The sequence below is a fragment of the Neofelis nebulosa genome, chromosome 12 (assembly GCF_028018385.1).
Source record: "Neofelis nebulosa isolate mNeoNeb1 chromosome 12, mNeoNeb1.pri, whole genome shotgun sequence".
Taxonomy (NCBI): Eukaryota; Metazoa; Chordata; class Mammalia; order Carnivora; family Felidae; genus Neofelis; species Neofelis nebulosa.
In genome coordinates, this window is record NC_080793.1 from 65,468,634 (window position 1) to 65,483,598 (window position 14,965).

The window sequence follows — 14,965 nt, forward strand, 5'->3', positions numbered from 1 at the left end:
TCTGCCTGCTTAGTTTATGTACTATAAAGTGCTTCACAGTTGGACTTCTAGGGGAAACCAAACGTAATTTCAATCATATTTGATTCTGTTTGCTGGTCCATCTATTCAATTTTTTTTCTTTTCTTATTGTTGAATACAGAAAGGGAAAATATTTATTTTTATTTTCCATTTTTATTAAGATTTTTCTTTAATTTTTTCTACTATATTTCTTACTTTTTTGTAAACTTTTATATTTTACTTCCATTATCTAATTTTATTGTTTTACTGTATTCATTTTTCCAAATTTTCAAACTTTTTTCCCTTTTTTTTAATCTTTCCCTTTTTTTCTCTAATCTATCAAGTTTCCTTCAACAACCAGACCCAAACACACCTAGGATCTAGCATCCTTTATTTGATTTCCTTGTTGTTTTTAATGGTTTAATTTTTATTATTTTTTTTACTTTATTAATTCCTTTTCTTCCTTCAAAATGATGAAATGAAGGAATTCACCCCAAAAGAAAAAACAAGAAGAAATGACAGCTAAGGACTTAATCAACAAAGATACAAGCAAGATGTCTGAGTCAGAATTTAGAATCACGACAGTAAGAATACTAGCTGGGATTGAAAATAGATTAGAATCCCTTTCTGTGGAGATAGTAAAAGCTAGCCAGGATAAAAATAAAAAATGCTACAACTCAGATGCAATCTCGAATGGATGCCATGGTACAAGGATGGATGAAGCAGAGAAGCAATTCAGCAATATAGAGAACAAACGTATGGAGAATAATGAAGCAAAAAAAAAAAAAAGAGGGAGACTAAGGCAAAAGAGCACAATACGAGAATTAGAGAATTCAGTGACTCATTACAAAGGAATAACATTAAAATCATAGGGGCCCCAAAACATGAAGAGAGAGAAAAAGGGGTAGTATGTTTAAGTGAGCAAATCATAATGGAACACTTTCCTAACACAGGGAAAGACACAAACATCAAAATCCAGGAAGCACAGAGGACACCCGTTAGATTCAACAAAAACAGACCATGAATAAGGCATATCATAGTCAAATTCACAAAATACTCAGGCACGGAAAGAATCATGAAAGCAGCAAGGGAAAAAAAGTCCTTAACCTACAAGGGAAGACAGATCAGGTTCGTAGCAGACCTATCCACAGAAACTTGGCAGGCCAGAAAGGAGTGGCAGGTTATATTCAATGTGCTGATCGGAAAAATATGCAGCCAAGAATTCTTTATCCAGCAAGGCTGTCATTCAAAATAGGAGGAGAGATAAAAGAGATTCCCAGACAAACAAAAATTAAAGGAGTTTGTGACCACCAAACCAGCCCTGCAAGAAATTTTAAGGGGGACTTTCTGAAGTGGGAAAAGATAGGAAAAAAAAAGACCAAAAGCAACAAAGACTAGAAAGGACCAGAGAACACCACCATAAACTCCAACTCTTCAGGCAACATAATGGCAATAAATTCATATCTTTCAGTACTCACTCTAAACATCAATGGACTAAACACTCCAATCAGAAGGCTAAGAAAAGAAGATCCATCTATATGCTGTTTACAAGAGACCCATTTTAGACCTAAACACACCTTCAGATTGAAACTAAGGGGATGGAGAACCATTTATCATGCAAATGATCACCAAAAGAAGGTGGATTAGCCATACATATATCAGACAATCTATATTTTATTTATTTATTTATTTTTATTTATTTATTTTTGGGACAGAGAGAGACAGAGCATGAACGGGGGAGGGGCAGAGAGAGAGGGAGACACAGAATCAGAAACAGGCTCCAGGCTCCGAGCCATTAGCCCAGAGCCTGACGCGGGGCTCGAACTCACGGACCGCGAGATCGTGACCTGGCTGAAGTCGGACGCTTAACCGACTGCGCCACCCAGGCGCCCCGACAATCTATATTTTAAAATAAAGACTCTAACAAGGGATGAAGAAGGACATTATATCATTTTAAGGGGCCTATCCACCAAGAAGATCTAACAGTTATAAACATTTATGCTCCAAATGTGGCGCGCCCAAATGTATAAATCAATTAATGACAAACATAAAGAAACTCATTGATAATAATACCGTAATAGTAGGAGACCTCAACATCCCACTTATAGCAATGGGCAGATCATCTGAGCAGAAAATCAACAAGGAAACAATGGCTTTGAATGACACACTGTACCAAATAGACTTAACAGATATATACAGAACATTCTTATCCTAAAGCAGGGCACATTCTTCTCGAGTGCACATGGAACATTCTCCAGAATAGATCACATACTGGGACACAAATCAGCCATCAACAGATACAAAAAGATGGAGATCATACCATGCATATTTTTAGACCACAATGCTATGAAACTTGAAATCCACCACAAGAAAAAATGTGGAAAGACAATAAATACTTGGGGCTAAAGAATATCCTACTGAAGAATGAATGGGCTAACCCAAGAAGTTAAAGAAGAAATTACAAAGTTCATGGAAGCCAATGAAAATGCTAACATCACAGACCAAAACCTCTGGGACACAGCAATGGGTGGTCATAAGAGGGAAGTATATAGCTATCCAGGTCTTCCTAAAGAAGGAAGAAAGGTCTCAGATACACAGCCTAACCTTACACCTTACATCTTAAAGAGCTGGAAAAAGAACAGCAAATAAAACCCAAAACCAGGAGAAGGCAGTAAGCAATAAAGATTAGAGCAGAAATCAATGCTATTGAAACAAACAAACAAAAAAAAACAAAAAAGAACAACAACAAAAAAAGTAGAACAGATCAATGAAACCAGAAGCTGGTTCTGTGAAAGAATTAACAAAATTGATAAAACCCTAGCCAATTTGATCAAAAAGAAAAAGGAAAGGACCAACATAAATAAAATCAAGAATGAAAGAGGAAAGATCAAAACCAACACAGCAGATATAAAAACAATAATTAAAGAATATTACGAGATGGGGCGCCTGGGTGGCTCAGTCTGTTAAGCGTCCGACTTCAGCTCAGGTCATGATCTCGCCGTTTGTGAGTTCAAGCCCCACGTCAGGCTCTGTGCTGACAGCTCAGAGCCTGGAGCCTGTTTTCGATTCTGTGTCTCCCTCTCTCTCTCTAACCCTCCCCCGTTCATGCTCTGTCTCAAAACTAAATAAACGTTTAAAAAAAAAAAAAGACTATTACGAGCAATTTTACGCCAATAAAATGGGAAATCTGGAAGAAACTGAAAATTCCTAGAAACACATAAACTACCAAAACTGAAACATGAAGAAATAGAAAATTTGAACAGGCCCATAACCAGTAAGGAAATCAAATTAGTAATAAAAAATCTCCCAAAAAACAAGAGTCCAGGGCCAGATGGCTTTCCAGGGAATTCTACCAAACATTTAAAAAAGAGTTAACATCTATTCTTTCGAAGCTGTTCCAAAAAACAAATGGAAGGGAAGCTTTCAAACTCATTCTATGAACCCAGCATTACCTTGATTCCAAAACCAGACAAAGACCCCACTAGAAAGGAGAACTACAGACCAATTTCCCTGATGAACATGGATGCTAAAATCCTCAACAAGATACTAGCCAACTGGATCCAACAATACCTTAAAAGAATTATTCACCATGACCAAGTGGGATTTATACCTGGGATGCAGGTCTGGTTCAATATATGCAAAACAATCAATGTGATACATCACATCCATAAAAGAAAGGATAAGAGCCAACGATCCTCTCAATAGATGCAAAGAAAGCATTTGACAAAATACAGCATCGTTTCTTGATAAAAACCCTCAGGAAAGTAGAGATAGAAGGATTATACCTCAAGATCATACGAAAGACCCACTGCTAATATCATCCTTAATTGGGAAAAACTGAGAGCTTTTCCCCTAAGGTCAGGAACACAACAGGGATGTCCACTCTTGCCACTGCTATTTAACACAGTAGTGGAAGACTTAGCCTCAGCAATCAGACAACACAAAGGAATAAAAGGCATCCAAATCGGCCAGGAGAAAGTCAAACTTTCACTCTTCACAGATGATACAATACTCTATATGGACAACCCAAAAGATTCCACCAAAAAACTGCTAGAACTGATCCATGAACTCAGCAAAGTTGCAGCACATAAAAATCAATGCACAGAAATCAGTTGCATTCCTATACACCAATAATGAAGGAAAAGAAAGAGAAATCAAGGGACCTATTCCATTTACAACTGCACCAAACCCCACAAAATACCTAGGAATAAATCTAACCAAAGAGGTGAAAAATCTATACACTGAAAACTATAGAAAGCTTATGAAAGAAATTGAAGAAGACACACACAAAAAAGGAAAAAATATTCCATGTTCCTGGATTGGAACAACAAACATTGTTAAAATGTCAATACTACCCAAAGCAATCTACATACTCAATGCAATCCCTATCAAAATAACAGCAGCATCTTCACAGAGCTAGAACAAACAATCCTAAAATTTGTATGGAAACAGAAAAGACCCCGAATAGCCAGAGCAATCTTGAAGAAGAAAACCAAAGCTGGAGGCATCACAATCCCAGACTTCAAGACATATTACAAAGCTGTAATCAAGACAGTATGGTACTGGCACAAGAACAGACACTCAGATCAATGGAACAGAATAGAGAACCCAGAAATGGGACTCACAAACGTATGGCCAACTAATCTTTGACAAAGCAGGAAAGAATATCTAATGGAATAAATACAGACTCTTCAGCAAATTGTGCTGGGAAAAATGGACAGTGATATGTACAAAAATGAACCTGGACCACTTTGTTACACCATACACAAAAATAAACTCAAAATGGATGAAAGACCTCAATGTAAGACAGGAAGCCACCAAATTCCTGGAGGAGAAAGCAGGCAAAACCTCTTTGACTTCGGCTACAGCAACTTCTTACTCAACATGTCTCCAGAGGCAAGAGAAACAAAAGCAAAAATGAACTATTGGTACCTCATCAAAATTAAAAGCTCTGCACAGGAAAGGAAACAATCAGCAAAACTGAAAGACAACCGAAGGAATGGGAGATGATATTTGCAAAAGATATATCAGATAAAGGGTTAGTATCCAAAATCTATAAAGAACTTACCAAACTCAATACCCAAAAAACAAATAATCTGGTGAAGAAATGGGCAGGAGATATGAATAGACACTTATCCAAAGAAGACACCCAGATAGCCAACAGACACATGAAAAAATGCTCAATATCACTCATCATCAGGGAAATACAAATCAAAACCACAATGAGATATCACCTCACACCCGTCAGAATGGCTAACATTAACAACTCAGGCAACAACAGATGTTGGTGAGGATGTGGAGAAAGAGGATCTCTTTTGCACTGCTTGTGGGAATGCAAACTGGTGCAGCCACTCTGGAAAACAGTGTGGAGGTTCCTCAAAAATTAAAAATAGAACTACCCTATGACCCAGCAATTGCACTAATAAGTATTTATCCAAGAGATACAGGTGTGCTGTTTCAAAGGGGCACATGCACCCCAATGTTTGTAGCAGCACAATCGACAATAGTCACAGTATGGAAAGAGCCCAACATCCATCAACAGATGAATGGATAAAGAAGAGGTGGTATATATATACAATGGAGTATTATTTGGCTATCAAAAAGAATGAAATCTTGCCATTTGCAACTCTGTGGATGGAATTACTGGGTATTATGCTAAGTGAAATTAGAGAAAGACAAACATCATATGACGTCATTCACATGAGACATTTAAGATACAAAACAGATGAACATAGGGAAGGGAAGCAAAAATACTATAAAACAGGGAGGGGGACAAACATAAGAGACTCTTAAATATGGAGAACAAACAGAGAGTTGCTGGAGGGGTTGTGGGAGGAGGAATGGGCTAAATGGGTAAGGGACATTAAGGAATCTACTCCTGAAATCACTGTTGCACTATATGCTAACTAACTTGGAGGTAAATTAAAAAATTAACTAATTAAATAAATATATGTTAAATTAATTAAATATATATATATACATATATATATATATACACACACACACACACACACATATATATATTTATTGCTGGAAAAAAGAATAAAAGAGATAGAATATAAAATATTCACATAAAAAACACAGAGGTATCATTCAGATCCTACAAACACTAAAAAAGTAAAGAAGGAGTATCATGGAAAACTTTGTCAATTTGACAACTTAGATGAAATAGATAAATTCCTTGAAAAATAAATTTGCCAAAATGATATAGCGAGAAGTAGAAAATCTGAATAGCTTCATATCTATTAATGTAATTGAATTCATTATCTAAAACCTTCCCTTGAAGAAAACTCCAAGTCCAAAAGATGTCACTAGTAAATTCCTTGAAGAAAACTCCAAGTCCAAAGATGTCACTAGTAAATTCCATCAAATAAGTATAAAAAAACACAAACTTTACTCAATTCTTTTTTAAAAAAGAGAAGAAAGAAACACTTACCAATTTATTTTATGAGGTCTGCATAACTTCAATACCAAAACCAGACAAACATTATTATGAGAAAATTATAGACCAATATCCATAGTAAAGGCAAAAATTCTGAAAATATTAGCCAATCAAATCCAGCAACTATAAAAACCATACTTCATGATCAAATTGGGCTTATCTTAAAAATACAAAACTGGTTTAACATTAAAAAAACAATCAATATAAAGCATATTGACTCATATAATATGTTAACAGAGAAAAGGAGAAAAAATGATTATCTCAACGGACGCAGAAAAAGTATTTAATAAAATTCAGGACACATTAACTACAAAAAAAAAAATCTCAGCAATTAGGACTAGAAGAAAGCATCAAGCAACTTATAAAAGATGGTATGAAAATCCTACAGCTAATGTTAATGTTAAAATACTGAATGTTTTCTAAGACAGGAATGAGATAAGGATGTCACTGATTATATTCAAATTGTCCTAGAATCCTACCTAGCCAGTGAAATAAGGCAAGAATAGAAATAAAAGACGTAAAAATTAAAGAAGTAAAACTGTCTATTTGTGAATGACATATACCATTTACATAGAATATCCTAAGGTATGGTGCCTGGGTGGCTCAGTCAGTTAAGCCTCCAACTTTGGCTCAGGTCATGATGTCCTAGCTCGTGGTTTCGAACTCTGCTCAGGCTCTGTGCTGACAGCTCAGAGCCTGGCACCTGCTTCAGAATCTGTGTCTCTCTCTCTCTCTGCCTCTCCTCTGCTCTCTCTCTCTCTCTCTCTCAAAAATAAACATTAAGAAAAAAAAAAAGAAAATCCTAAGGCATCTACCAAACAACTACTAGAACTAATTAAGTAATGAATTTAGCAAGGTAGCAGGATACGAGCTCAATATGTAAAAATAAATTTGACTTTTATACTACCGGCAGAAAATCAGGATATTAAATTTTTAAATTCCACAAAAAACAGCATCAAAAATATACAATTACCTATGACAAAATATGTGTAAGGCCCACATATAAAACTATAAAGTCCTGGTGAGAAAAATTAAATAGCTAAATGAATGGAGCTATCATTCCATGTTAATTCTCCTCAAACTGTTCTATAAATTCAATATAATTGAACTCCACAATCCTAATAACACCCTAAAAGATATGTTCTTGGAACTTGACAAACTGATTAAAATTTTACATCAAAATACAAAGGGGGAAAGATAGACTATGTATAGCAAGAAAGTAATTAACACAAAATTGAGTATAAGGATAGTCAAACTGAAAGAAGTTTGACTTTATTTCTAGAAGAAAAAGACCAGAAAAAAACTCATACGTATATGGACAAGCAACTCAGTTTAAAAATGGGCAAAGGACTTGTATCTTAGTCACTTTGGGGCACTGTAACAAATTGCCATAGACTGCGTAGTTTAAAAAACACTCTTACTTCTCACAGTTCTGCAGTCAAAGTGCTGGCAGATCTGGTGTCTGGTGAGGGCCCACTTCCTGGTTTGCAGACAGCATGCAGTCTTCTTATTGTATCCTCAGATAATAGCAGAAAGGGGAAGCAAAGTTTCTCCTATCTCTTCTTACAATACAATTACTCCTCAAAGGCCCCACCTCCAATACTATCACATGGGGGATTGGAGTCTCAACACATGAATTTTGCAGGGACACAAACATTCAGTCTATATATCAACTTGAATATACATTTCCCCAGGAAGACATACAAATGAACAAAAAGCACATGAAAAGTTGTTCAACACCCTTGGTCATTATACAAATACAGATAAAAACCACAATGAGATACCACTTCACATGCATTAGGGTGGCTATAATGAAGAAAACAAAATAATAAGTACTGACAAGGATATGCAGGAATAGGAAACATCACACATTGCTGTTGGGAATGTAGAGTGGTACAAACACTGTGTAAAATGGTATAGAAGTTCCTCAAAAAAAATAAACATAGAAATACCATATGACCTAGTAATTCCAATACTAGGTATATATGCAAAAGAAATGAAAGCATATGTCCACACAGAATCTTGTACATGATGGTAGCCTTTTTCATAATAACCCAAAGGTAGAAATAATCCAAATGTCTGCCAAAAGATGAATAGACGAGCAAATTGTGGTATTTACATACAATAGAATATTTCTCAGCATGAAAGGAATGAAGTACTGATGCATCCTACAACTTGGATAAGCCTCAAAACATTACACTAAGTGAAAGAAACCAGGCACAAATGGTCACAATTGAATGATACCTTTTACATGAAATATTCAAGAAAGGCAAATCCATTTGGATAAAAGGTCAATTAGTCGTCGCCAGGGAAATGAAGATGATTACTTCTGGGGTGTTCTGTGCTGACGAAAAATTTTGAAACAGAGAGAGATGGAGTTGCATAATATTGTGAAGGCATTAAGTGACTTGTACACTTTAAAATGGTTGTTTATGTTATGTGAATTTCACCTCAATTAAAAATTTTTTAATTTTATTTTACATTTTTATAAGATGCATTTGTGCATTCAAGGTATAATCAGCATTATTTTAGTTCCTGAAAAAAGTTAAAACATGTAAAATGTCAAGCTAATACATATCAATGATTCATAAGCAGGAGCTATTTTTGTCAGCATCATTCCACTGAGATAAGGAGACCTGTATACAATCTTGTATACCACAATAAATAGATTTTTCAGTAAATTATGTTATCTAAAAGATTATAAAATAATGATATACAAGAATGGTCAAAACTTGTGTTGAGTTTTAAAATATGCTAACGAAATTTGCATTTCTAACACATATTATATAAAGCAGTATAATGCAGGAGTTATGGCAAAGATTTTGTAGTCTGACCAACCAGCTTTATACCAGCTATGTGACCTTGGGCAATTTTCATAATGTCTCCATAAATTTCAATTTTTTTCATCAATAAAACGGGAGCAATAATGCCTAATTAACATGTATGTTTAACAGAAAATGCCTGTCATAGAGCCTAAGGGATTATTAAACATAAACTATAACACATGATTACCTAATTCAACTTAAAATTCATTAATGCATTCAATAAAAATATATTTATTACCTACTACATGCTGGGTACTAGGCTACGCAGTGGAAAAGTTTAGATGAAAGGCTTATTTCTATCTGCCAGCAGTTTGAAATCAGTTGATTTGGGGGTGGGGAACGATGGAAAAGGAGATGAGTTGAGGAAGTGTGACTAAGAAAACAACTGATGAGCAGAAAAAATTGATGAGCAGAAAACAGGTATTAAATTCAGCAAGAGATTGATGTGAGCAAAATGGCTGATGCAGAACTTAGGAGACAGAAAGGATATTTCACAAATGATGGAGCTTAAGCATTGGACAACATGAAAAGTTTGGTACTGACTGGAAAGGGACATGAAGAAACTCTATGATGAGGGAAATGTTCTGTATCTTATTACAGTACTGGTTATATATATGAGTTAAATATGTATAACTGTATACTTTATATCCATGCATTTTACTGTTTGTAATTAAAGACATAATGACATAATTAAAGACAAAATGACAGACACACACGCACACATACAGATATATATATATTCTTTTGAATTACAGGCAAACTGGTCCTCAAAGACTATTGAAAAGGCAGACACAATACCTATTGGATACCATGTGACCATTTAAATGAGGCAATATAAAACCTAATCCATTGCTTTGCTCTTAAGTCATCTGCAGATTGTTTCATTATAAGAAAACTATATTATGGGGCGCCTGGGTGGCTCAGTCAGTTAAATGTCCGACTTCAGCTCAGATCATGATCTCACAGCTCATGAATTCAGGCCCCAGGTCAGGCTCTGTGCTGACAGCTCAGAGCCTGGAGCCTGCTTCAGATTCCATGTCTCCCTCTCTCTCTCTGCCCCTTCCTGACTCACACTCTGTCTCTCAAAAATGAATAAATGTTAAAAAAAACCTTTTTGTAAATAAGGAAACTATATTCCCAATTATAATTCATAATTCAATCTATTTATCTATCCAAAATGATACAAATCTTAATTTTAACTTGTCAAATTCCATGAATTTGAGAATTCTGTAAAATATTGGGAAACTTTAATAAAAATCTAGGATTTTGCATCCATTCTCAATTTTAAGTTCTTAGTCAAGTTAAAAACCAAAAGTGAAAACAGTAGATGATGAATTACTGATGTTGAACACATTATGGGCACAATGTATACAAGGAAACTTCTGGGGTGATAGATACGTTCATTATCTTGGCTGTGGTATTGTTATGATCATTTCTTGGGTGCATATATTTGTAAAACGTGCCAAACTACATACTGTAAATTTATCCACTTTACTGTGTATCAATTATACCTTTAAAAAGTACATAAACAACATCTAAACATAAATATACACACACCCCCAACAAGTATGCTAAAACTAATAAGCCTGACAGAACCAAATTTTGTGAGGCTATGGAGCAACCATGATGTCATAGATTGTTGGCAGGAATGCAGAATGGTACAAACACTTTGGAAAGGCTTGTCAATTTCTTACAAAACTAAGCACACATCAGTTTTTGACCAAGTAATTCCATCCATAATTATTTACTCAAGAGAAATGAATACACAAAAGATTGTTCAAGAAAGTTCTTAACATTTTTCTTCATAACAACTAAAAACCAGAAATAGCTCAGATGTCCGTCAGCCAGCGGGAGGATGGATAAACAAAGTGCAGTATCTATACAATGGAATACCACTCAGCAATACAAAGGAACAAACTACTTATGCACTCAGTAACATGGATGGGTCTCAAAATACTATGTTAAGTAAAAGAAGCCTTACACAAGAGTGCACATGTATGATCCTATTTATATGAAAAAGCAAAACTAATCTATGACAAAAAAGCAGAACAGTGATTGCCTCTTAGGACTGTTGGGAAGACCAGCAAGAAACAGAATAACCTTTTCTGGAGTGATGATAAAGTTCTATATCTTGAAAGGGTTTATTTGGCTTATGTAGAAATACATATTGGCCAAAACTCATGGAAGGGTGGGTACACTAAGATTTGTGCATTTCATTATAAATTTTACTTCAAAATGAAAAAAAAGAATTGTAAATAAATACTGACTAGCTAATGACGTGTATGCTCAAGTGTTTGGGGCTAGGATATGCTAATGTCTGCTACTTTAAAATGCAACAAAACATGGCTTGATGGATGGACAGATAAGTGATAAGCCATGTATAATGACACGTTAACAGAATCTAGGTAGTGGGTATTCATTGTACAATTCTTCTAACTCTTCTATAAGTTTGAAAAATCAGTTTGTAAGATCGTAGTGATACCATTTTTTTGCACATTTATGTATCTGTGTTTCATGGACATGTATATATGAAGTATATGCATGTGTATGTTTATGTGTGGTATATTCAACTGCTCCCTCTCAAATCAGATCCTTCCAATTCACTTAAACAATACTCAAGTTGCTCCTATTCCCAAATAATACAAAACAAACAAAAAGAAACTTCCTCAAAATCTTATCCTCCTTCAGCTACTACTAGATCACTCTTGTTCCTTTCAAAGCCACATTTCTTAGAGAGGTAAACACACTTCCTATATCTATGCCTTCACCCTATCTCATCTGGCTTGTGATTCCCCCACCTCCCAAATTCCAGAAAAATAGCTCTTGTTCAAGATACCAATACTTTCCAATGTCACTAAATCAAATGGGCATTTTAAAATCCTCATCCCTTGGGGGCGCCTGGGTGGCGCAGTCGGTTAAGCGTCCGACTTCAGCCAGGTCACGATCTCGCGGTCCGTGAGTTCGAGCCCCGCGTCAGGCTCTGGGCTGATGGCTCGGAGCCTGGAGCCTGTTTCCGATTCTGTGTCTCCCTCTCTCTCTGCCCCTCCCCCGGTCATGTTCTGTCTCTCTCTGTCCCAAAAATAAAAATAAAAAACGTTGAAAAAAAAAAAAAAAAACCTTTAAAATCCTCATCCCTTGAAGAATGTAAAATAACAAATTGACTTTTTAAAACTTTGAAATGAGGGAAGCAGACTTTATATGGTTTATAAACCAAGCTTTTTTGAGGGGGGGAGGAAGGAGGGAGGGAGGGAGGGAGAGAGAGAGAGGAAGGGAGAGGCAGAGAGAAAGAGAGGGAGAGAGACAGCACATGCATGTACATGAACAGGGGAGGGGCAGAAAGAGGGGCAGACTCCTTGCTCATCACAGCGTCCAATGCAGGGTTCGATCTCACGACCATGAGATCATGACCTGAGCTGAAATCAAGACTCAGATGCTTAACCAACTGAACCACACAAGTGCCCCTGTAAACCAAGCTTTTTTTTTTTTTTTTCAACGTTTTTTTATTTTATTTTTGGGATAGAGAGAGACAGAGCATGAACGGGGGAGGGGCAGAGAGAGAGGGAGACACAGAATTGGAAACAGGCTCCAGGCTCCGAGCTGTCAGCACAGAGCCCGACGCGGGGCTCGAACTCACGGACCGCAAGATCGTGACCTGGCTGAAGTCGGCCGCTTAACCGACTGCGCCACCCAGGCGCCCCCAAGCTTTTTTAAAAATAAAAGCTCAATTTCATATTATAGCCAAGTCAGAATGTGAGAAGGGGAAAGCTTAAAGGATGATATCAGAAAAAGGGGGAAAAAATGAAGATTATACGATAGTCCAAATGGTAAATGCCAATAGGAAAATTTCATAGACCATTTTCACCTAATTCTACTGTATTTTTGAAATTCTACTAAACTTATGAACTACCGTTAACATTTCTTCAACTGGTTTACTCACTGTATCTATAGAAACTCCATCTTAAATGAATCTCCCAAATCACCTATTTATGCAGAAATTTTTTCTTAACTTTTTTCAACACTTATTTACTTTTGAGAGACAGAGGAAAAACAGGGAAGGGGCAGAGAGAGAGAAGGAGACACAGAATCTGAAGCAGGCTCCAGACTCTAAGTTGTCAGCACAGAGGCTGACATGGGGCTCAAACCCATGAACCGTGAGATCATGACCTTAACCGACTGAGCCACCCAGGCACCCCTATTTATGCAGAAATTATTACCTGAGCAACAAGAATAATAACCAGAGATGTTATTCTCCAAGGATAAAAAAATCCAGCGAAGTATCAAAACTAGTATAGAAACTATGTCTTAATCTTCAGAAGATAAGCCCTCAAGCTTTTCACAGCACATTTGTAACACAATTCAAAGCCTTGCAATGATTTTGGTGTATCGAGTAACAGAAAACTGTACAGTAAAATCACTTTTAAAATATATATCATAAAATAAGGGGAATTGCTTTATAACATGGACTTCAGAGATGAAAGCCAAATTTGAGCTTAAAACATGCAAAAGAATTTGAATTGTATTTAGTAGTTTTAGTGGGAGGAGATTCCCAGATAGTCGCCAAAACAGTCACTTTTTGTAGCACACTCGTGTTTCTGATTTTGCAGATACTCAGGCAATGGGTAGTCAAAGAAATGCTGGAAAGGACTTTCCACCATGGGCAAAAACAATAAAGTATATGTAAAGATAGTCACAGAGGGACTTTATCATTTATTTTCCCCTGGTATTCATCTATATACCCTGGTCACACATGACAGTTTCCTAAAGGCTCCTTTCTTTATTCTTGCCACCTATTCTCCTGAGAAAGTAAATTTGCTTATTCCACAAGCAATTATTTAGCACCTTCAATGTGCAAGCCTAGAACTGTATGCATTTCCTGGGCTGAAAGGGACAAACAGTATGGCTAATGGTAATACACTACAATTATTGAAGGACTTAATTTTACTCTAACTTTTTACATCAGAGCTTTATACATAATTGTATTAGACTATTTTTAAATGTTAAAATTAGTTGTTCACTTACCTTTGAGTTCCACTAAGAATGGAAGTGTCATGAAGAATAAAATAGCTTAAATTCAATTGTAAGGAAGGAAACATGGAAGGATTTAATCACAAACGAGGCAAACAACCCTGAAAATCCAGAGTGATTGTATAGTATAAAGTCTAGCTTCAGAACTCTAATCTTTTTGGATCACAAACCTTTGTGAAAAGCAGCTTCTGACAGGGCTCCCAATAATCCCCAACTGTTGGTATCCACAGCCTTGTTAATCTCCCCCCTTGAGTAAGAGCTGAATTTAGCACTTGCTTCTAAAGAAGCAAATATGGCAGGGTTCCTGGGTAGCTCAGTAGGTTAAGTGCCTGACTCTTGATTTCAGCTCAGGTCATGATCTCATGGTTCTTGAGATCTAGCCCCAAGTTGGGGCTGCTTGGGATGCTCTCCCCTGCCTCTCCCCTACTTACATGTGCACCCGCTCTTGCATTCTCTCAAAAATAAATACACATAAAAAAATAAAGAAGCAGGGGCGCCTGGATGGCTCAGTGGGTTGAGCGACCGACTTCAACTCAGGTCACGATCTCACAGCTTGTGAGTTCGAGCCCCGCGTCAGGCTCTGTGCTGACAGCTCAGAGCTTGGGGCCTGCTTCGGATTCTGTGTCTTCCTCTCTCTCTGCCCCTAACCCACTCACATTCTATCTCTGTCTCTCTC

At 36.5% G+C, this 14,965-nt stretch overlaps 1 protein-coding gene and 1 long non-coding RNA gene across 7 annotated transcripts in view; one reads left to right on the forward strand and one right to left on the reverse strand.

Annotated features, from left to right (window-relative positions):
- ERCC6L2 (ERCC excision repair 6 like 2) overlaps positions 1 to 14,965 on the reverse strand; it is a 143,632-nt gene that overhangs the window by 122,512 nt on the left and 6,155 nt on the right. The window contains exon 1 of one of the 6 annotated variants that reach the window (XM_058695488.1): positions 7,861 to 7,990. The exons of the other annotated variants lie outside the window; for them this stretch is intronic. The gene's annotated coding sequence lies outside the window, so the exon portion shown is untranslated. Of the gene's footprint in view, positions 1 to 7,860; positions 7,991 to 14,965 lie in introns of those variants that run through there. 6 annotated transcript variants of the gene reach the window in all.
- The window catches only part of LOC131491947 (uncharacterized), a 127,279-nt gene that overhangs the window by 57,792 nt on the left and 54,522 nt on the right, over positions 1 to 14,965 (forward strand). The gene's annotated exons all lie outside the window — the stretch shown is intronic.